The following is a 24,333-nucleotide window of genomic DNA, read 5'->3' as shown; positions in this document are numbered from 1 at the left end:
CTTCACATCTTGGGCTGTGGTTAACCTGTGGAACCAGAAAATATATTTGAAAATGCTCTGCACCTGGCAGTGGATTTACAGCAGAAGGTTTCTAGTTTTAAATAAAGGGCTTAAACAGTTGTTTGCCAGGTCTTGATTCCTGAGCACATAAATACCATCTCACCTACCAGTGAATACATTGGTAGTACAGAAAGGTAAGTGCACTTTTATATCTAAGATGCTGAGCTATATAGGGAACCAATATGCCCAATTTCATTTTTAACAAAACAACTGCAAAATTCTGGGGAAGACCCCAGTCTCAGTTTTATTGACATAAATCTTTTGATGCAATAAAAGAAATTTAAAATTTCATACATTTCAGACACCACCAATCACTTCTAATCCATTAACAATGACTCTAACAGTGCCTACATATTTTAAAGTGAAAGAAACCATCGCCATTGAAAATCTACCTCTGTTTCTTCGAGTTGAAAATCTCACAGGATTTTAATCTTGAATTTAATCCTCACAGCTAGCTCATTCAATATAGTGGGACAGTGAAACTCTTCCTGATTCTGAAGATGAGACACACAAATATATTCTTCTGCTTGATGTTAGGCTTTCTCTATTATTTTCCCAAGACGTATAAATTATAAATTATTTTCACAGAGGAGTGAGTGATTTTGAGTGAGTATTCCCAAATAAAACACAAATCCTTAGAAAGAGGAAACAATTAATATAATATTTAAATCTTAATTGCAATATTAAAAATTTCAGGTAATATTAATTTTAGTAATATAAAGTGCCAATAATAAAATAAGTTTCAGACAACTGTAAACACTTCAAGAAGGTTTGGTTTTTTTTATTTTGTGAAGAGTTGGCTTATCAATGCTGCAACCCTTTGCCACTAAGGAATAACAGCAATTCAGTTCAGGTTAATTAGTCCCTAATTACAGACTACCATTATTGCTTACGTCTTGCAATTATTTATTCCATCACTCTGAAGTTGGTACCATATAATTTGAAACAGTCAAAAGGATGAACTACAGGGGATATCCCTGTACAAGATCAGAGCTCTTAAATTCCTATACCTTTAATTAATTGAATGTGTTATGACTTTAAAATTTTTTTAATTATTTATAATCTTACTAACATTTGAACAGATATAGTACTCTGTTACTTAACACCATGGATACTTATTTTTCTGAACTTCTCAAATTAAGGCTACGTATCCAGAACACAAGTGTATATATAGACAAGTGCCAGCTCTGCTGCAGACTGTAACTGGATATACAATTAGATGCCTTTTTATAACCCATCTGCCTTTGAATCTGCAGATGTGCAAGCAGAGAGAGTTCAGGGGCTTGGGGTGAGCTTGTGATACAAAAAAAATCCAATCCACCATTTTAATTCTGCTACTCATATTCACCAAATTTTTTGGTCTTGTGTTTATGGATTAAAAATTTCCATACAGGATATATGAGAAAGAGAGGGAAGGAAGGCCATTTTTATCTTCTTCCCTCCAAAGAACAGCTGTTTGCTCTTCTCTCCTTATAGTTGTGTCTATCGGTACAAAATTACAGGGTAAAGAGTGAGACAAAGCTGAACGGCTCCTTCATATTTCTGGTTCCACAATGTTAGAATATGTCATAGCTGGGGGACTCCTATTTCTGAAAACAATAAAACCTTTCCCTCCATGGCATCCAAGGGGAAAGAAGGGGCCAGATGCAGGCTGCGGCTGCTCCACAATTAATGAATTATTGTCTTCACTAGATTAAAGCTAAGGTCAATTTACTTGGGACTTAAAACTTTCTTAATTACACTGAGAACACTTCTTCAGTTTTATTGTATCGGGCTTAGGATTCACATCCAAAGCACCTGAAGTCAATATTTTCACAATGTAGTGGAACAACTTGGAATTTATATTGACAAATATTTCAATGTATTGTGTTGCATAATAGAGATCTTGTTCTCTGGTCTTGCACTCATAAACTTAAGAACAGAATGGTTGAGGTGGAAAGCCAGTTCAGGAAGTTATGTGGTCCATTCCCTCTGCTTACTGTAAGTTCAACTAAAACACATTTCTTAGCTTCATGTCCTTTCAGGTTCTTAATATCTCTGAGGGTGGAGAGACAGAAACATTTTTGGGCAACCTGTTTGACCACAGTCACAGTAAAAAAAGATTCTTTTTATACATATTTAAACAGAATTTCCAATGTTTCAATTTATGTTTATTGCCTGTCATCCTTCTGATGGGCATAGCTGGCCATGCATAAGAAGATATCCTGAGAATAATCAGGTAACAAATCCTATTTCAGGCAAAATGGTTGAGCACAGAGCTGGTAGACTAAGCACACTAATAATATTTCCTGGAGAAAGTCTTCCTGAAGAGAAGATGGCCAAGGGAACTATTCAAATATACAATTTCACTGTGCTTCTCTCCCAAAAGAATCACATACAAGTCCCTTCATGTTTTGATTACAATTCTCTCTTACTACAGACAGCTTATTATTACAACCAGGATGAGTACTAAAACAAAATTAAGTAAAATTTCATAAGCTTAAATATAACTCTTTAATTTGTTAGAGATAATCCTAAAGGGAATTTGACATGCCATAGCCCTCAGATTGAGAACAGACTTATCAGCAGTTTCAAAGACAGTGAACTCCTAAGTGCATGCACAAAGTAATGGGAATTGCTTCCCATTTAATAATTTATCTGTTTTGTTTTCATTGATGGACAACATTCACAGCACTTATGATCACATTTATTTTTCACACTGTTCAATTTCTTCATCATCGATGTACTTATCCCAAACTGACAGAACCATAAGCGAAATGGAATCAGGTACTTAGTTACTGGTGTGTCAATGTTTCTTGCTTATTTCTGTTATGGATTTAACTATAAACTTATCCTGAAGTCACATGCTTTAACAACAGAGGACACTTTGGTCTCAGTCTTTTGCTCCACTAACCTGAGGCTTGGAGCAATTGCAGAGGAAGTAGGACAGAAAAATAACACTCCCTATCAGTCCTTCTTTCAGTCTCGCCTCAGACGAAAGTTTACATACTTCCCAGATGACTGAAAACACAGATCTGATGAAGCACTCAACATGTTCCTGTGACCTCTGTTCTCCCTGGCAATCCAAACTTCATGCCAGACTCTGTCAGAAGAAATTCTCAGCTGCTCCCTTAGGGCAGAGTTCCAGCTACTTCATGTTGAGGTTTAACCTGAGTAGAAAATGAGCATCTGTAATATTCCATGAAACATCTCACAAATCTTTTGTTATTAAAAATATATAAATCTTTCAAAATTATACCAATCTCAAATGCATGTCCATCAGTACTTGCAGTCTGTAGAGACCAAAAGAAGCAAAAAGCACTCTAATATCTAAGGGCATTATTAAACAACTTGATCAAAAATCAGACTATGAGCAGCAGTTCACAAAGAGCTGATTTTCCACTATATTTGTGGCTGAGACTTTATACAAGGGATGCATCTGACTGTTGTTAAGGGCTTCTGCTCCCGCAGGTGCAAGTGTGTTCAAAGCTGCAGGGTGACCCCCTTTCCACCGGGGCTTGCATTATTATAGCAGCGCCCACTAGCGAGCCCGCAGCGAGGCACCTGTGCTCTGCAATCTGAGCCGCTTGGCACCGCGGCCTCTCACAGGCAAAACATCCACTCGGCAGAGGGAAATTGTTTTATTTATTCTCATCTGTATCATGGGGGGGGAAAAATTTAAAAGAGATAAGTAACAACGCTTCCCTTTGGGTTTCTTGTTTGTTACATTTTCGTAAGTTTACAGCAGGCTTGTTCACAGTTTCTGAATCTTCAGGCAGATTTAAATAATAAAAATAAAACATAAGATTACTTAATCAAAGAACAGTGCTGTAATAGAACTCATGGCCCAGGCCAGGAAAGCACTTAAGAATATGTTCTGTGCTTGTCAGAAGAAGAATACTATTGGTCAAATATCTGTAAAGACTTATCTAAAGTTTAAGGTTCTCCTTAAAGGATTTTTAGGATCAGAAAAATCACAAAAACTAATGTCCTTAAAATCCATTCACTTGTAGTGACAAAATTTACTTATATATTATGTTTGTATAACTTTAAGCCATTGTACCTGCTGATTAAATACTTTCCAGGCATTCATTTACAATACCTACCACAATTAATTTAAATCCATCACAAATTAGATAATACATGTTAATATGGATCAAATCAGTATATCCCAAGGAATTAACCTATGTTTTGTGATCAGAGAAGACAAAACCATAGCAAGCAGCAACTGAATTTCTTGTTCACAGTCAGTCATGTCACTTCTCTCCCAGTAAAGATCTTACAGTAGCAAAATATGGAACAGCCTTGGAAACAGTTACATAAAGAGAGCAATCTCTCAGCTCGTCTTGATTTGTACCAATGTTAGGAGAAAGTACACTGAGGATGCAAAGCTTTGCTGAATTCTGCTATGGCATTCCAAACTCCAAGCATTGCATTCAAACTATTCTGGTAATCTCTCTCCCAACATTCTGGAGAGGCTCATTTTGCAGAAGGGGGTCCCCCCTACCCATTCCTCAGAGGTAATGCACTTTGGTCACACAAAACCTGACGCACTCAAATGGTATTTATTTGAAAATATTAAAATATGAGCACCCTGTTCTGAGATTCCTACTGTGGTTTCTTTTTTTCTGTGCACAAACAAAACAAAACAAACAAAAAACCCAACACCCAGCCAGCATTTTTCATTATATTATCAGTTCTGCAAATTCCACTGGATATTACATCAAGATCTTTGAAAAAAAAAAAAAACAAAACAAAACAAAAAAACAACCAGAAAACTGACTTTATACAAAAGGAGAGACTACAAAGCAGTTCTCCATAATTCCACTTAGAAATATGAAAAAGCTAAGCAACAAGGGAGAATTTTCACCATTTGGTCAGAACATCCACTGGAAATGATAGACTGAAGTGTTGATCTCATTTCTTCATAGCTAATAACCAGAGAATGCTTTAATTACCAACAAGATCCTTAGGAATCCCTGGAAGTTCTTCCCCATGTTGCGTTTACACACACTTTCAGGTTGCTGAAACAATTTTGGCTTTAATATGTAGGTTCCTCATTTCCCAGGGGAACTTGCAATGGTCTCTGTAATTTTGCCAAATGTACTACGTATTGCTGCTGTTACCAAAACCCACTTATACCATGTGGTGCGGGAACTAATAGACCAGGTGTGTTTTCATCTATAATCCTTGACATTTTAACAATTAATAAAACTGTATGGGATGGAGGAGGTGATCAAGAGAAGGCAATAGTAGTTTCAGAAAACATTTTCCAGCAAGTTGCAACAAGAGTGGTTATGGTGGGATGCCACTATGCCAGCAATGTCATAACTATGCAGGAAGATAAAATGACAGAAAAGCCATATAGGGACCCAAAAAATACTCTGTGAATATTTGAAAGAATGATTAATGCTGTGATCGTGTTACATAAATATTAAAATGTAGTCAAAGTATTTGAGAATTCGCAGAAGATTAGCATGCGATAGAAATGTTTAGGAATATGGTAATCAAAAAAAACGAGTCATAGGGAATTTAAAGAGCCTGTCAGTTAACTCCTCTATACATCTTTCCTTTCAGGATTTAGAGTGGTGTATTTTTAAGATGATTCTCTGCCACTTTTGAGATGATCCCCTACTTTGTCCTCAAGCCTAGGAGAAAGAAACGTCTTGGCTCTCCCTGCACCCAGTCACCTCCTCCCCATCACCGGGAATTGCTTCTCAGGGAAGAGATGGGATGTGAGTGGGGCTGTGGGGGTGGCGGGGCCCCAGGGTGCGGGACAGGGCTGCCGGCGGGCAGCGGGCAGCGAGGAGCGGACGCTGTCCCTGGTGCTGAGCACCGCCCGCCGCCCGCGTTTGCACCAGGCAGGTCTGGGGAAGAGGGAGACAAAAATAAAACAACCTAGAAATCAACCGGTGCTAAAAAATGCCACGGTGGTCACATTTGGCACGCAGGATCACATTTTTTACTAATAAATGCATAGATCTGGGTCTTAGAGAAAACTACTGAAGGAGAATAACTCCCAACATAGCTACCTGCGCCGGCACAACTAAGCGGCTGTGCACACAGACAGACATGCATGTGTGCATCCACACTGGTGCTTAGGTCTCTGTCTCCATGCTCGGCTAGTACTATCACTGTCCCCTTCAACCCATAATGAATCATTTTTGCACGTGGGGGGGATTAGCTTTGATTATTAAATAAGTAACAGACGGGACTCGCTGAGCAGAGCCAAGCGATTTGTCCCAAGGTCACACAGAAAAGTCTATGGCTGAGCTAAGCCTGGCTGTCTCTGGAAAACAAATACATCCCCATTTCCTTTACACCTTCCTAGCAAGACAAATCCCACTTGTGAACAGAGGGACTATATCACACATCACCAAGCCCAGGTATGACAGTGCCCCCAGTCCCTGCAGCCCCACACAAATCATGCTCCTCGGGAGGGATCAGTGCCAGCTGCCCTCCAGCACCCTGACCTCGCAATGCCCCTGCAGCCCCTAGAGAGGTACCCCACCAGGTGGCTTGTTGATGCCCCACGAGTTGTGCTAGTCCTCCATCAACCAGGGCACAGAGCAAAAGCAAGAAAGGAAGGGGGGGGGGGGAAGAGTCCCTCCTTCATCCACAAGGTTTCTGTCCACAATCCAGGGCACATAAATACCCTCTCCCAACCCACAGCATTACCTTGTCAGTGGCAGCAAGCGCTTCTTCCCACAGTGGTGGCAAAATAGTCCTTTTGGTGGCAATAATTAAGACAGGTAGGGATAGGCACCTCCTATTTTCAGCCACGGCAGAGATAGCACTTCTCACACAGACCTTCTGGAGCTGAATAATCCTCAAATGCCTCTGCAAAGATCACCAGCAGGTGAGCCCCACTCGGCTAGCATTGTCACTCCTCCAGCTATGGGCACATCCTATTTTCTTCCGATCACAGACAAATGCTGAGGACCGAGTACCCTACCCTCGCGAATGCATGCACATACACGCCATGCAACACGCTGTTCTCTCAGCATCGCCCAAATCTCATTTGCAAGAGGCGTGAACAGTGCCTGGATTTAAGGGAGGGGGAAGGCATGAGGAGGAGGAATAAACAAACAAACGATGAAACAACAGATGGGTCTTTGCTCTCTGCCACCACAGCCTTGGTCTTCCTAAATACTTGCTGCAGCCTGACCCACCTGCTTCAACACCTCCGCCCTTCCTCACATTTGCAATCTCTCTGTGTTTATAGTGAGCTAGCCCTGCGTTCTGCCCTGTGAGAAAATCTCTCCAGATGCTCTGAAGGTTGTAAAGTCCCCCTACAAAGCGACGCCTCTCTCTGGCACTAAGCTCTGGCAAGTAAGAAAGCAGTAATCGGTTCAGAACAGCATCATCCAAAGGCAGGGAAAAAAAAAAAAAAAAAAAGCGGTTTAAAACGGAGTCGCGGGGAAGAGTTTACCCCTGCGGTACCGGTGACCTTTTGCGAGCTGCCCCCCCGAAGTTTGCTGTCTGTCCAGGTCGTGGTGCCAGGGTCCCGGGCACTCCGCTGCCGCACCGGGCTGGGGGGCGAGGGGGCTTTTTGTATGGGCGAGTACCAGGCTTCAGCGCAACTTTTTAGTGCCACCAAGTGGCACAGATCCCTCCAGGAAACCAAGCAGCATGCCAGCCTGGGCTCTGCCTGCTGCTCTCTGGCAAAGGGAGAGAAAGGGATGCAAGAGCAACCACCAGCCCTCTACACAAAAATGCTCATGCAGAGACGGGAATATCAAGCAAAAAGGAGGGAAAGGAGGACAGGTTGCCCTCTCCAGCCCTCGCCCCTTCCCTCGCCTGCAGGGTGACAGCAATGGGCACGGCAAGATGAGGAGCGATGCCCCCGCCAAGGGCAAAGCGAGCTGCCAGCCCCTCGGCCGGGATGTGCCCCCTGCTCCTGTCCCCGCGGGCTGCCCCCGCTCCTCCCCACGGCAGGTGTTACCTGCAGCCACCCCTTCCTGCCCGGCTCTCTCCCCTCTGACATCCCGGGCTCTCTGGACCCAGAGGCTCTGCAGTTCCCTGCCAGCCCTCTGCTTCCTCAGCCAGCATCCCTGGAGCGTATCTGCAGACCTACGGACAGGCTTTTTATTTGCCTACATTCTGCCCACAAGCTCGGTACCCTCCGAGCCCTTCCGCTTCCCCGCCCTCCCACAAATCCCACAGCAACACTCTCGCCTGCTGACTACCTGCTGCCCGCAGAGCGCGTTTACCTTTCCTCGGTTAACCCTTCCCTTCGGAAGCCAGCCGAAGCTTTACCTTCTCCTCCGGTATTTCCCTGCATTTCCTCAAATCCTCTCCTCTCCCTCTCTCCCCCGTTTCACGGCTCAGCCCCGCGCACCCGGCTCCTGCTTCCATTCACACCCAGCCATCCCGCACGGCACCGCACCGCTCCGTTCCTCCACCGGGGTGGGCACGACGGCTCTGAGCGCGGGGAGCGGGGCTGTGGCCAGGCGTGGGTGGGTGGGAAAGGTCCGAGGTAGCCTGAGCCCCGACAAACTCAACACATCCCTGCAGCCCTACTGCAACAACAAGGAACACCAAGGATAAAACCACCACACAATGCCAGACAGAGATAATATCTTTATTTAAAGCTGTTCTTAGCAAATAAAAAAATAAGAAGTAAAATGAATTAATAAATAAATAATAAAGCAAAATGCCATTTAAGTAAGAGCTGATCAGCATTTAAAAGGCTGCTGACCATTTACCAGGCTGTATTTGCAGGGAAGGATTAGCTCGTGCATCCATTTTCAAGAATTAACAGCCTTTCTCTGCCACTGTTCCACAGCTTGACACTCCCTGCTGGTTCTCCCCTCTTTGAGTTGCTGCTTAAAATATTATCTCTATTTTTTTAAAGCAGCTGCTGAATGACCCAAATCCCAGCCACTACATGATGTGGCTCCCCCAGTGTGACTGCATTGCCATGTCCAACCTGCACTATGTCCTCCTCACACCCCTGCCCCTCCGAGTTAACTTTGATAAAGTTGCTAGAGCATAGAGGAAAAGTCTTACTATGACTCCATATGTGCCCCTAATTCCCTGTGATCCCTTTATTGTTGTGTCTCTCCCACTAGATTACCAGCTTGACTGCTTCTTTCATCTCAGATTGTGAAGGATAGATATCCCATATGCCCTTACCAGGTGTGGAATATGGCTTCTCCTTCACATCATCCTTCAGTCCCAGCCACGGCCTGGCTGGGAGCCCATCACCTGGCACCTGCTTCACACCCTTACCCAGCTCTCCTGGCTCCTTCAGTCACAGAAGCCCTGGAAAAGGCCAGGTCTTAAGCAGAGGGCACTGTGAATGTGTGTGACTCTAACTCTTTTTTTTCCTCTATACAGTTCCAAGAGCTTCTGTGCGGGTGCATAAAGGAATCAAGGTGGGTTATTACATCACAGCGTACACCCCAGTAGTTGCCATTTCTGTCACTGTCTTGGTGGGCTGACAGGTAAGGAGCATCTTTCCTCTTCCTCCCTAGACCCATACTCCTCTTAGACACTCATCTTTCTGATTCTCCACACTTCTCTCAGACTCTCTTCTTTCTCATTAACCATGTGCTGTGAAATGGCTAGAAGGTCAGGAGCCTGGAGACAGAGAAGAAGAAGGGACATGTATTTGTAGAAAAGCACAAACAGACAGAAGTAGGGGAGGCTTGTGTGTGTAGAAAGTAATGGAGAGACCAAAAGCAAAGTGGCATTGCTGTGCACAGGGGTCTGGAAGGAATCAATGTTGAATGAATTGAGGCAGAGGGGAGGTGCCATTGCTTTGCTGGGCTGTCACAGCAGTTGTCTGCCTTCCCCTGGGACTGTGTGTGTGATGAGGGAGTTGGAAAGCAGGCACATCTCATTGGCAGCAGGGACAGCCAGCTGGCTGGCAGGGAGCAGGGTGACCCCAGCAGGAGATGGAGAGCATCCCCACACAAGCAGGACACACAGCTCTGGGTAGAAGCAGCCATAGGGGATGCAAAGCAGCTCCTACCCACACATCCCCAAGGACTCCCTGTGAATCACAGCCCAGAGTCAGAGTTCATTGTGCCAGATGTTTGGAGCAGCTGGATCAAAGATTAAAGGAGGCAAGCAGAATGGATGGGGGCAGCCCTAGCATTTGCATTCCTAATGCCTGTCATTGACCCTTTAAACGGGGTCCCAATAAATACAGACATATAAAAGGTCCTTGTCCTTTCCTCTCTTTCTCCCCTTTCTCCCCTCCTCCCTTTCCATCATTCTCAACTATTTCACAGAACCCATAAAATTAGCTGCTGTCTTCTCTACTGATGGTAGATTCAGTTTCTCCTACTACCAAATTTTCCCTCCTATTTTGATACTATTTTTAAAGTTAACTAAAAGAAAGCTTCCCCTTCCTGTTTGCAACATCACCAACAAAAGATAAATAAACTGTTACCTGAATAAGGAGACATAATGACTACAATTTACAAGCCCAGTATTGGTAATACTCATTACCTTTGTGGCAATAGCACCTATAAATACAAACACATTGGCAAGGCTGTACATTTGCTGTATCTCTTCACTCTGAGGAACTTGTTCATACAGAAAATTGCAGGGGGAAAAAGAGTATGAGTAAGTCTCTGGTATAATCAGTGTCTCTGAAGAGCATCCTAACCACAGTAACATTTTAAGACAGAAAATAAGGAGGCTAAGGGAATAATAATTTGAATTCTCCTCAGTTCCAGAATTAATATACGTTGTGGGACACGGGCAGCACAAACAAAGTGTGGACAAGAAGGTTGCTGTTGCATTGACCAAATAAGCCAAGTGTCTGCTTTCTTGCAAAGTAATCTCTAAACCAAAGAAAAAAAAAGGAAAAAATGGATATTCTATATTTGTATGTATATTACTTATACATACAATACATATTATTTGTATGTATATTTATATGCATATATATATATGTATATATATATATATGGCAGTGTTTGCTCCTTTTTGGATAAAATGGAATAATCCAACATGCTTATAGTTCATGATATACTTAAAATCAAGAAAATTACTCTTGCCTCCCTTGCAAGTACACTAATGGTAAGTCTGTTATGTAGGAAACAAAAAAAAGGTGCCAAATATGATATGCAACACATATTAAAAGAAAATCTAGCCTGCTAGGGTATAATAATACTTTTAGAATCCTTATCCTTAGTTGGTGTTGTTCTTCCAGCCTTGAGGAATACAAGGGCCTGATTTTATATGCTTCTTTTGTAGAGATTTATGTATAAACTTCAAATTCACAGAAGAGTTCTTCTAGTTTCAGCTATCATAGGGTTAGGTTCTTCTCAGTGGCAGTTGCATTGCTGTGTTTTGGATTCAGAATGAGATATTTCGAGGTTTTGCTAAGTCATGTTTATCCTAAGTCAAGTATATTTTTTTCTTGTCTCTTGCTCTGCCTACTGCATAAAAGAATCTGGGAGAGAACATAGTTGGGACAGGTGACATGAACTGACCAAAGGGATATTCCAAACCATAGAACTGTCATGCCCAGTAGGTAAACTGGAGGAGTTACCCAGAAGGGGAACAAATCTGGGGTCAGGAAAAGGGGTCTGACATTGGTCAGCAGATGGTGAGCAATTGAATTGTGAATCACTTGAGTTTTCCCAAATTGTTATCATTATTATCATAATTTACAACAATTGCCATATTTTACTTGACTTTTGATTTTTAAACTGTTCATGTCTCCACCTACAAGTATTATTTTGACTCTCCTCCCTATTCCTCCAGATTGGGTGTAGGGAAGAAGGGGGGTTGAGTGACCAGTTGTGGGGTGTTTAATTTCCAGCTGGGCTTAAACCACTACAGAGTGAATAAAGGAAGATTTTCTTTTTAAGAGTGCAGTTCATGTGATCTACCTTAAACATTTTGTTTAGGATGACAAAGAGGGAGACATTAAGATGCACCCACTTCTCATCAGAGATTCCAAAGTGAATCTATTCCTCAGAGGTATATCCATAGCTTGAAAGCACCAGTGTGCTTTCAAGGAATCTGACTATTTTTTCACTCTTGTTTGTGCATAGGTGTAAAAGAGACAGTGAAATACCAAATACTTTAAAGACTGTTCTAGTTCTTTGCAAGGAAGACAGGTCTTTAAGGCTGGGAAAAATCAGAAACTCCAAACTGAACCTAGGTCTGAAACTCCTTCACTGTTATTCAGGCCCCAAGTAAGGATTCTTACCTTAGATTTAGATTTAGAATCTAAAATAAGAAATGCCTATAAGATCGTGTTGGGCCTGACTCTTATGCTCATCATTGGAAAACAGGACATGAGAGAGGAAGACAGAATACAAAGCTCTGAGAAGGATGCTTGCAAGAAGAGTTAAAGGGGAACAAGAATTTTTCTATGGAGATTCATGTGAGTAACAGAGTGCATCAGGTGTTGCTAAGAGATTGTAGCACACAGATGTCCTCAGATTTACCCACAAGAAATTATTTTAAGAGAACAAAACCAGTTTTCAGGGCATCTGAGTAAAAAATGAAAACCAAATGATTGAATTTACCCTAGAAAATTGTTCTATGTGTCCTCCCTGTAGCTCCTTCTTGGCACTTTCTAGGGAATTAATTTCATGTCTAAAGTAGCTGTACTTGCCAAAAGGGGTAAGTGGAACTTTTGCAGAATTACAACTCTGGTTCACATTAGTAGGAGTATTCAGGGGCAGTAACTTCAACTGCAAAGGTTTGGTTTATATTCGTCTTTATTACTAAAGATATTATCTCTATTATTCAAGTTAAGTTTCCTGTTGGTTCAAATGTTATAAGCATTTTTAACTTTATAAAATCAATAAAAATGCATTAGATTTACCTGATTTCTTCTTGCTTCCTTTGTTATTTCCACTTTCTTGAAGTATCTGTGCATTTTATGTCTACCTATTGTATCCTATGCTATTCCAATCACTATTTTCCACCAAAGAATTGTAGCTCAGTCATCAAGAGACTCAAAACTGGTGTGTGAGGATCTAAATTAAATGCAATCAGCATGCATACATTAAAAGGAGAGCTTAGGGTATAGTCAGGCCTCCCTATTAATATTGAGTGAAATACATGACTCCAAAACAAAAATAAAAAAGTAAAATTCAGTAACTCTAAGGTTCTCAGGAAACTCCACACCCTACAAAGATGTTTTTGTCTGTGCTGAAAAAAGTGGTTTAGCATTCTCACATCATTCAAAATCTGATGCTGCTGCTCCTATTTCTACTCAGCAAGTTCCAATCTGAGTGGGGGAGTGCTTCTAATGAAGGCTGACAGAATGAAACCTCCAATTATGCTGCAGTATGATACACTATCTTCTCTCTGCAGTGAGAGTAGAATATTGAATGAGTGAAACTCAACCCAGTTGGGCATCTTCAGCTGAACAGTGGGGAGGCAATGGCAATGGGGCCATTGTGTTGTGAAGTCCCCAAACCCACACAAAATGCGATGCATGTTGTGTCAGAGTTATTGATTTGTGTGAATACAAGGCAGAGAAGTTCCTGGCTCTGAACTGGATTCTCCCCTCAGAACTCTACTCATTCCAGGATACAGACCATGCACCTATGAGAAAGAATGATATCAGAGGTAAATATTCTTACAAATTAATTTTATTCATAGAATCATAGGTGTGGTGCAGATGTTGGGAGGGATCTTAAAAATAAAAATCATCTCACTCCATCCTCCTTGCCATGGGCACAGACACCTTCCATGAGACCAGGCTGCACTAAGGCCCATCTAGCCTGGTCTTCAACATCTCCAGGGATGGAGCATTCTCAGCTTTCCTGGGCAACCTGTGCCTGTGTCTCACCACCCTCACAGCCGAGAAAATCTTTCATATATCTAAACCTCGCCTCTATCAGTTTAAAACCTTTCCCCTTTGTCCTGTCACTGCATACCCCTCTAAAAACTCCCTCTCCCACTCCTTACTTGTCACTTTAGTTACTGAAAGTTGCTAGGAGGTCTCTCTGGAACCTTCTCTTCTCCAGGCTGAACAACCTCAATTCTTTCAAACTGTCTTCACAAGAGAGGTGTTTCAACCCTCTGATTCTTTCATGGCCCTCCTCTGGGAACACTCCAACACATCCTTGCTTATCTTGGAGACCTCAGAGCTGGATGCAGAGATGTTAGACAGCTCTGGTCCTAACACCTGTCCTTGAGGAACACCACTTGTCATTGGTCTCCACTTGGATATTGAGCTGCTGACTGCAGCTCTCTGACCAAGTCCTTATCTCCTGAGTGGTATACCTGTAAAATTCATGTCTATCCAGTTTAGAGAGAAAGATGTTCTGCAGGACAGTGTCAAATGCTTTGCACAAGTCCAGGTAGATGACAGCAGTTGCTCTTTCCTCATCCACCAACACCATTAGCCTGTTGTTAGGAAGCCTTCCAAATTTCAGGCATTTGCCCTTAGTGAAGTCATGTTGGCTGTCATCAATCGCCTCCTTATTTTCCGTGTACCTTAGCATGGTTTCCAGGAGGATCTGCTCTATGATTTTACTGGGCACAGTGGTGAGACTGACTGACTGGTGGTCCCCATGGATTTATTTTTTCCTTTTTTAAAAATGGTGTTAAGTTTTCCTTTTCCACTCTCTGGATTGCCATATGTTCTCACATATGAATGTGTGCCTGCTTCTCTCTGTCTACAGAAGACCTCATCTGTTCGGTGCTCCTGGTTGAAAACAGACACCTACTAGAAAGTAACCTGTCCATGTTCTGCCTTTCAGCCTCTCCCATAAGCTCTTTCATTCTCAGGTGGAATTTCATGCACCCCAGCTCATCACTGACCATTATGGAGAACTGCCCTTTGATTGGAGAGCCACCCTCAGGACTACCCTGCATGAAAATAAACCAAACTGAGTAAAAAGGTGGTGAATTTCACCTGAAAAAAATTCTGTCCTCCGAAGAAAGGGGCAAAATGTCACTGCAATGCTTCACACTAATCATCTTACTGGTATATTTCAGCTGAAACGCTTATATTTCCAGCTATTCTTGGCCAGCTGATTCCTCCTGCTGACACAGTGATATGCATCCCGTTCCCCCTATGAACAAAGGAGGTTGGCAGAAGACTGGGAAATACATAGCACAGAACAACCTTGCCCTAGCAGTAACACAGACTTGGATCAGCACATGCCTGCTTGGCAGTTCACCTGCCACAGAAGGTGACTTGGAGCCAGCTCTGTCTCCTTGCTTGTAGCTATTTCTGTGCAAAATGTCAGCTCAGAAGTAGAACTAGTAACAGTGGCAGGGGACATAGACACAAAATTATTTCAGTCCCTCACCATCCTGCAGGACCAAAAAGAGGGGGGAAAAGGACTAAGGCAAGCAGTAATCTGAGGTGTTGTTTGGTGTATATCTTTAAATTATAAATCCCCAATATTGCTTTCCGAGGTAAACAATTACTGTAGTTACCATAGTAACACCAAGTTGACAAAAAAGTCTTTGTATTTTGAAGATGACTATTTTGTTGAGACACAGCAATGTGGCTGCTGTTCACAAATTGACGTTTCTGTCAAACTAATTAATTCTCTATGGCCCATTGAAGAAGCAGGTGCACCTCAATTTTTTATTGACACTGAGTAAGCTCTTGAATTTGTGAAATGGTTTTGGTTTTGGTTTTGGGTTTTTTTTTTCATTCCAGAAAAGGAAGAGGCTGATGAAGAAAATTAGTATATAAATTACTTCGACCTATAATTAAATACCAAATGCATTTCCCTTCTCTTACATATTGCTCTGTTTTTCTCTTAGTTAAATATATCTACATAACAGCCCAAAATTTTTTCTCTGTCAAACTTTCTCCCTTTGACTATCAGTGCACACTAAAAGAAAATACGACTAAGAGAAATGCAGCTTTCTTTTCAAATGGTATATGACTCTAGACATATAAATGTGCTTTATTGAGACAAACCCACAGCTGACTGGTCATATTCTATTTATACTTAGGGCTTCTCCTAATATCTTTTCTGGATTCTTCTTTCAATCAAGAGTTGTGCCATGGTAGCCTACTGGATCAATATTCTGATTGCAGACGTAGGCTGCTCTAATGTGAATTCTGCCTCTGGTCATCTATGCTTCCTTCATGATCAGTGGATAGGAACTAGTGCCTAGCTGATAAAATTAGTGTCATAGTGTCATCCCTAAGAAGTCCTCAAGTGAAAGTACCTCAAGATTGGCTAATTTATGAAAACAAGAGTAACTGAGAAGCAAATACCTGCCTTATGAACTCTTAGATTTAAGCCAGATGAACATGATATGGTTTTCATAAAAAAGGAAAACAAGTATTTAAAAAATTGTTTAGTTAGGAAATTGTCAAGACTCAGGTATAAACTTCTTTTTGGAGAGTGACTGAAACAACCACCTGTTTTTTCCTCAGCATGGGCCACTAGCTGAATATGAAGTTTAAATGATCACTTCTCCACTTTTCCTGTGTTTAAACATCAGTCTGTGCATTAAAGTAGCTCAGACACATGGTGTGCTAAAGAACACTCTGAGCTTGTTCGTTCGTCAAACCTACCTTATTGTGCATATTTCTAATGCAGCTACACCTACAGCATTGAGCTGACAGAAATACTTATCACAGTGCAACCCCACTGAGACTCCCAATATGAACTCTCATCTTAAGAAGCCACGTGAAAAATCCCACTGCGGCCCCAAGAAGTTTTGAGACATCATTTCAGGTTTAAATAGGATGGAAAATAAAATAAATAAATGAAAAAAATTGTTAGAATTATATCTCTGAAGGTCTCATGTATGAACACTTGGATGATCTCTGAATGCAGAAGTAAAAAAGAATAGAGAATGAGTAAGGCAACAATGAAACCCTCCTTGTGTTTTGGTAGGAAAAAATCAGTGTCTCCTTTTTTTTCCCCCCTCACAGGTACAGCTCTGCTGCACTTTATTAGAAAACTACAGTAACTGTTCCATGTTTCTAGTACAGCTCTAGGGTAGGCCAAATATTTGCCTTACCTACATCTCCCACTTTTCTTTGAAGGTGGTCATGTTTTGCTAAAGCAAAAAAATTTAAAAATTTGGAAGGGAAGTAAACAAAAATCTGCCATTCCCTGTTTACTTGATATGAAATTGGGGTGAGATGAAGATGGGTCTCATAAAGCCAGCTAATATGCAAAGCCTGCACAAAGAGAGAAAAATACTTATTCTTATAGAGGTGAATAGGCTTTTGATTGGTTCCAAACCAGTACCCACTGAATAAACAGTATGAATGAAAACAACCTGAAATAATAGGTCAGATCTAAGAAAGAGAAACATCTGAACCTCTCAAGTGTCTGGAGGACCTGACCTAGAAGATGGATGGTAGTCGTGTGTAATGCCAAAACTGCAGTGATATCTATGCATGTGTTACTGCAAGGAAGACAAAGAGGTATTGTTTTAAGCAGAGATAAAATGTTGTGCTGTATAGAAAAAAGAACCAACCCACAACTCTCATGCACACAGTCAAATTTCACATGTAAAATGGCCCCAAAACACTGCTTTGTGCGCAGGTCTATTAATTCTAATGAAAAAGAGAAACAAAGCTTTCATGATATGGTCAAGTTTGCTAGGATCATTCTTGACTAGACAATTCCCTTCTGAGTTGATTCTAATACTTCCACAGCAAAGAACTTCTTTTTGTTAAGCTTTTTATAAATACTGAACATACCTCTGTTCTTTTGACGCTGTTGTTTACAAATAAAACAACATGATTTTGCTTACATGGAGTTTAAAGTCTTTGAAACCAAAGATGCAAAAGCTTTGATGATGCAATGAGGGAACCAACTTCACAAGACATATCAGCCTAGATTTCTTTTTTTTTCTTCAGCTTGGCACACAAGGAATTTGCAGCCTCTTTGATATTGACACTACTGACCTGCTTTTGCAGCAAGAGGATACTTGTTAATTCTTCAGAAATACCCTTAATAATTTCAGTAAGAGAAGGAAATAATACAAAGAAAAGGAGCTAAGTGTGGAGGAAGACTGTTAAACAACTGCAGAAAGTACAAACAATTTGGTAATGATTTGCTACATTAAAGAAGATACTGAGAGTATCATATTTTCTTTGTGGCCATATTCAAGAAATTCATTCCAAATATAGAAAGTTTGTTGCTTGTGTTGACTCAAATTATTCCTGTAGCCAGAAATGAGTTATTCAAAGATGGCTTCTGGAACAAGCAAAGATTTTTAAAATACTGTTGGAAAGATGGCAAAAATCACCTACCCATATTCAAGGTTTGCTGTTACAATTCAGCACCTAGGCCAGCTATCAGATCCACTGACATGACAGCAGTATTCATCACACCTCCCGCTGGGTTTTTGGGATATAGATTCATTACTTTTTTCTATAAGTTTGCTCATATCAAGACCTAATATAAAAATGCAATTTAACAAACCACATTCTCTTCAAAAATCATGCCTTCTGAAACACAGAACTTTGCTCTGTTGCAGTCCTGTGAACTGCAATCCTCCAGGGTTTTAATATCACAACTGTCCATGTAAATTAAGTTTTATGGGTTTACTATGATTTGAAAGCTCTGCAGGTTATCATCTTTCTGTGTGACCTTTTCCTGAACTTGATAAAAAGGATTTTGATTTAAGTAGAAAAACAAGATGAGAAGTATTTAGCTACAAATATTTTAAAGCTTGCCTGCTCATCAGTTCTATGTCATCCTCTGTTTTTTGTAGGGAGGAAGTTGAGAAGTCAATCTTCCCATTTTTGTAGGGCTTTCTGTCTGTTTTTTGGTTTGATTGACCTTGGTTTGGTTTGTTCTGGGGAGAACTGTGTGTATGCATGTTTTTGGGAGGCCTGAGAGGGGGAAGCACTTTGTGTTAAAAGCAATTTACAGAGAAAGAAACTCCTCCCCATATGCTCACACCCCTAGATGTGGCAGGTGCAGATAACAATACCCATGGACAACAAGAGAAAGAAGCACATCTTTGGTTTGTGGAAATGGGAATTCCACCTCACTAGAACAGTCAATGATAGAGCACAGAGATTGTTCCAACTTTCATCCTAGGACAGCTGGATGAAGGAGTGTGAAATTTCGTAATTAGACTCTTGCTTATAATCAGAATTAAAATGTCTGTAAATTAAATCAGCAATTTCAGCTTCCCAAAGTAGGGCTATAAAATTTTTATGTAGTGAAATCCCATCAGTTTGCTCATGATGATTAATACTACTCAGAAGATAAAAAAAAGAATATTATTTATTTTACTTAAATATTTGCTTTGACTGGAGTACAATGCATAACAAGAGTCATCATTGATTGGCCCTTCAGTGGACATCATGCCAAAGAAATAAAGGATTTCTGACAACAAAGTTTTAGTAGACCTTTCAAAAAAATACTACATTTAAAAAAAAATCCCCTATAAATAGCTATTGTAAATGAAAATAAAATTGAAGTTGATAAGTGTAGTGCAGTATTTCATGAACTCAGAAATTCTTTGCATATTTTCAAAACTTGCAGACTTTTGAAATATTGAAAAAAAAAAGATGAACTAAAAAAATCTAGTAGGATACAAAAAAGTATTTTTATACTTTTTATGCTACCCTTTACTGTTTCCTTCAAAGGACAGTAGCATAATGCAAATATTTTTATGTCTTTTTGTCATTCAGATGCTCTATAGATAGAAGACACACTTGGATGTTATTCTGCTTTGACAAGCTTTCAAAATCTGCATGAGAAAACAAGGTTGGAACGAGAACTTCCGCAGCTTCATGCAGATACAGACTAAGAAAGAGCATCAAGAAAGAACATCTAAAAGGTCTTCTACTCTTTAGAAACCTCGGAACTGACATTTCTTGCTCCCTCTTCCCTTCACTTAGCGCAGAAAAAGCAAACAAATAGAATAAAATTACTTTTGCCAAGAATGAGTACTGAATTGCAAACCTCAATACATTTTTCTCCCTTCTGTACATAATCAAGAAGCCATTTGTTCTGCAGTAAAAGCTGCTTGATACATTGCCTCAAAAGCACTGCAAGGAAGGCTGATAACACACTTCACCATTTTAGAGGCAGCAGGGACTGCACATGCTCAGTGCCGCTATCACCTAGGAAACAAATGATTGCATCTTATTTTTGGCATAAGGCTGTAGGTGTAGGAAAGATCTGAAATTCGCTCCCACACAGAGCTGAACTCATTCCTCATGATGCCAATGGAAGCACTGAGCGGAGCTGTGGAAGCACCTCCTAGTGGTAGCCAGGGAACCACCCACGGGCACTAGACATGGCATCAGGGCTCCTCGCCGCGTGAATTCCCCAGGAACAGGCTGTTCTGGCCGGCAGAAGGCACAAGTCAGGCCAGGCAAACATAAGAGGCTCTTTGGAGCTGAAGATCTCCACATGAAATCTGTGAGGGACCCAGAAGTAGCACGCATCAAGATGTAGAAGCATTCAAATGGGTTTTAATGAAACAATTAATTTAAGTGCTCTTCAGAAGTTGATGTAAATTGCCTCTGCATCAGAGCATTACAGCAGGAGGCTTAATATATTGATAGATTTTAAGGCCAGAAGGAACCATTATGATCATTTAACCTGACTGCTTGCATAGCACAGGTCAGACACTCTCACCCGAAATTCTGTAAGTAAAGCCCATAACTTTGGATTAAGCGAGAGCGTCTCTTCCTGAAAGCCTTCCAAACCTGATTTAAAGAATTTTAATAACAGAGAATCCATTGCAGCCCCAGATAAATTGTTTAATGGAATATTATCATAACTCTTAAGGTTTTGCCTCTTATTTTTAATCTTCAGTTTCCAGATTATTACCCACCATTATTTTTCAAGCAAGCAGTTTGCAATATAATTGCAACCTACTTGGAAAGAGCTTGATTGTAAGATCTTGAGCAGCCTTGATGAACACAAAATATGAACATGTAATTGCCTTTCCATCCTTTCTTCTTTTTCTCTGAAGAGTCACCTTTATAATGTTTCTAGGATAGATAAGCATATCCTCAGCTTTGTTGGGTGGATCAGCATCATTCTTTTCAGCTTTTACATGTAAATATTTGCCATGAAAAACATAGCTGTCAGGAAATAAACCTTTGGTTTCATTCTGCTGTCATTATGCAGGATTTTCCTAAGAAGGGAACATCTGTAAAGCACTATAGGCATAAATTCATATGGAAATTGGTGTTTTACAGTGCCTTTCTGCAGGGACATGTTTACTGAATAGTTTACTGCACCCAGCTTTAAGAAAAATGAGCTCCTGTAAGATTATTAATGCACTACATGTTCCCTTTATCCCATATTACACAGCTACCTCCCTCTCTAGACATATCCGGAGTGCAAAATGATATTTCATTGTAACCTTAACACACATATGTGCAACCACACCAACAGCAGGAAAGAACACTAGTGATTTATACCCAGAAAGGAAATGAGAATGACCTCTTCTAGAGGGATGCTCAATAAAGGGAATGATATAAAAATGGTGATTTCATTAAATCTGACAGGGTAATACCAATATGTGCCATTTAACAATCTAGTCTGCTACCATAATGGCTTGCAGCATTCATGCTATCTGTACTGTGATGGTTTATCCGCTAGCACTAAGATTAAGTTTTTCTTGTGTCTGTGCAGTGCCTGGCACAACAAGGCCCATGGTTAGGGACTCATGCATGTTATTATAGCAGAAATAAGAAATGCTAACCATAGTTCACTTCAATGGGACTCAGTGTGCCCATATGGTCTGTCCATATGGAGCTGATTTCAGAATGGGTTTCTTTATGTGCAGAACCTTACTGGCTCACAGACAAAAAGATGAAACTTTCAATAAGGAAAATAAGTATAGAATAAAAATAAACCTGATGGACAGAGGCCATAATATTATTTTTCCTTTCAAATCTCACAAATTAAAAAAAAAAGACAAAAAAAGCAACAGACAAATTTAAATTATGACTGCCTAGATTTGAGATGCTCATTAATTATGTATACCACTTTGCATCACAAAATGTTAACACTGTAACCAGGATGTATGCTGGGAGAATTAATATCTAAAAGCAATGATTGTGTGGGGGGAAGCTGCTTCTTTTTTGAGCAAAATAATGCATATCTCTATGCCAGCCTGACAATGATTCACAGGTTATAGACTACTGCTTGGTAAGCTGAGGTTAATATGATCATGTAAAAATTCCATGTCCCAAGACATCTGTGAAATTATTTCATCCTCACAAAGGGCAATGCACACAAATCAATGCTAATTGCAACATTCATATTTTTGATGTAGTCAAATGCATTTAAAGCTTGATGATAACAAACTGAAATCAGCAAAGTGAATGTAGCAAGATGCAGCCAAGACAAGGATCATGTGATAAGAAAGGAGAACATTTCTAGCATCAAAGTCACTCCTTTGGAAGACTCTGTCCATGGAAAACAGCTTGACCTCTCTCCGACACATCTACTATTGCAAACAACTTTTCACAGAGGCTGTATAACATGCTTGCCAGCAATCCTGCTGCTTCAGTGCTAGGTCTGTGATGAAGAACACCACAAAATGAAGATAAAATATGGCATTTTTTCTTGAACAAAAATGGCTGGTCATGATTTAAGGCTGCAGAACAAATAACTCTGTAGGTAAATTTGAAGAGGAATGGGTGTATGGATCACAGACTGTCTCTGCAGCCTTTATTAACATTACTGTGAATTTTTGTACATACCTAACAGAATAGCAGACCCCAGTAGCTCCATGCTAGGACTGTATTTACTCCTATAATTACTCAGTTTTGCTCATTTTCATTTTAACATCCTGAAGCCACTCTTTACAGAAAACTGTTCTATTTTTTCTGCTTTTTCTTTATTGTAATTATATTGAGAGTGTGTAAGACTGAAAACAAGTCACACACTTTTTTTTCCTCACTCAGATTTTCTTCCTACTCCCTTGCCTACAAGTTGCTTAGTGAAATTATTTTGGAGGTTTTGTCCTTTACATGCAGCTTTCATAAAATATCACCTTTTGTGTACAATTGCTCCAGAACTGGCCAACTCTTTCCTGCTCCCAAGCTTTTCAGCCCATTCCTGCAGTCCACTAGAAGCCTACTGGGCTGCTGGGAAGGAGTATGTGAAAAACACTACATATATTGCGTGTATATACATTGTAATAAATTCAGGACTGACACAATATTTTTATTGAGTTTTGTAGTTATATTATTTAATCTCTTGTATACTCTCTGCCTTTGTAAAGGAAATGGATTGTAAAATTACTCCTCTACAGTAGTCAGACTCATAACGTGTATAAAGTGAAATGATTTATTACACAGGACACAATACTTTAAGACTGGAAGTGTCACTTTGTAATTAAAGTGTCGGAACAGCTGGGATGATTTATAAGGGTGATATAATGAAATTATTATTCTGAGGTTTGTCTGTTTCTTGTAAATTTTGTCTACTCCTGGCATGCGCATTGGTTGTTTGGCATTAATAGCATGGGCTTTCCAAGCATAGTTTCAGGGATTAATGTACAAAAAATTAATGTATAAATCTTTGAAAATCAGATTAGCAGGATAAAATAATGAGGCCATTGTCAAAATAAGAATAACAGCCAGACTTCTCAATGTATTAATTCTCTTTTGTAGGGCTCTGAAGAAATAGCACAGGTCCAAATGTGCTATGCTTTACACATAGCACTAACTGTACAGATTCATCTCACCCAAGGGAGTCCTCTCTGCAGCAAAGGCTAAAAGCATTAAGGACATGGCCAAGCAGAGGGAAATTTGAGTCCTCAAATGGTGATACTTATTGCTCACATTTTGCTTCAAAGCCACACAGGTAAATGCATTCAGCCTGCGTAGTTTCCTCAAAGGTTTTCAAGCTCTACTGTGAACCACTGTTTCCTGCAGATAAACTCCAGTTAAAGGTGGATGTAAATGTAACATTCAATCAGTGTTTGTTATCACAATATGCCTTTTGAAACCAAGATTATTTTTTATTAATTGTTTGCATGGTTTTTTGACTAACAAGACAAAAGTTACCATGGCATTATTTAGTAAGATTGTTTTTTGCAACAGGACTCCCTTGAGATGCCTCAGTCTATTTCATCAACTTTCTGTCTGCCTTGTCCAGAAGGTACCAGTCTGCCTCCTGGTCTCCTAGTCCACTCCATCTGAAATGGCTCAAATATCTATCTCCAGAGACCTGAACTAAGTCCCTGTCTCACTTGTCACACATCCATGAAGGCACCTGCTTGCAGGTAAATAAATGGATGCATCTTACTCCCAAAATAAATTTTATCTGCCAGATACAATTTGATTTTTAATTAGTTTCACCCTTTTCTTTGACAAGGCTACACAAAACCTTTACATTACAAAAACAGACTTTGCAAGGAAATGTCAAAATAAAGCTG

General features: G+C 40.4%; 1 protein-coding gene across 1 annotated transcript in view; it reads right to left on the bottom strand.

Annotated features, from left to right (window-relative positions):
* The window catches only part of GRM5 (glutamate metabotropic receptor 5), a 245,485-nt gene extending 237,052 nt beyond the window's left edge, over nucleotides 1–8,433 (bottom strand). Inside the window, 2 exon segments of the mRNA XM_036387406.2 lie at nucleotides 6,718–6,879; nucleotides 8,253–8,433. The gene's annotated coding sequence lies outside the window, so the exon portion shown is untranslated.
* Nucleotides 8,434–24,333: the final 15,900 nt, after the last annotated feature.

Source organism: Molothrus ater, chromosome 2 (genome assembly GCF_012460135.2).
Source record: "Molothrus ater isolate BHLD 08-10-18 breed brown headed cowbird chromosome 2, BPBGC_Mater_1.1, whole genome shotgun sequence".
In the NCBI taxonomy this organism is placed as follows: Eukaryota; Metazoa; Chordata; class Aves; order Passeriformes; family Icteridae; genus Molothrus; species Molothrus ater.
The sequence above is the reverse complement of the archived record's forward strand: the minus strand, read 5'-3'. Positions and strand labels throughout refer to the sequence as shown.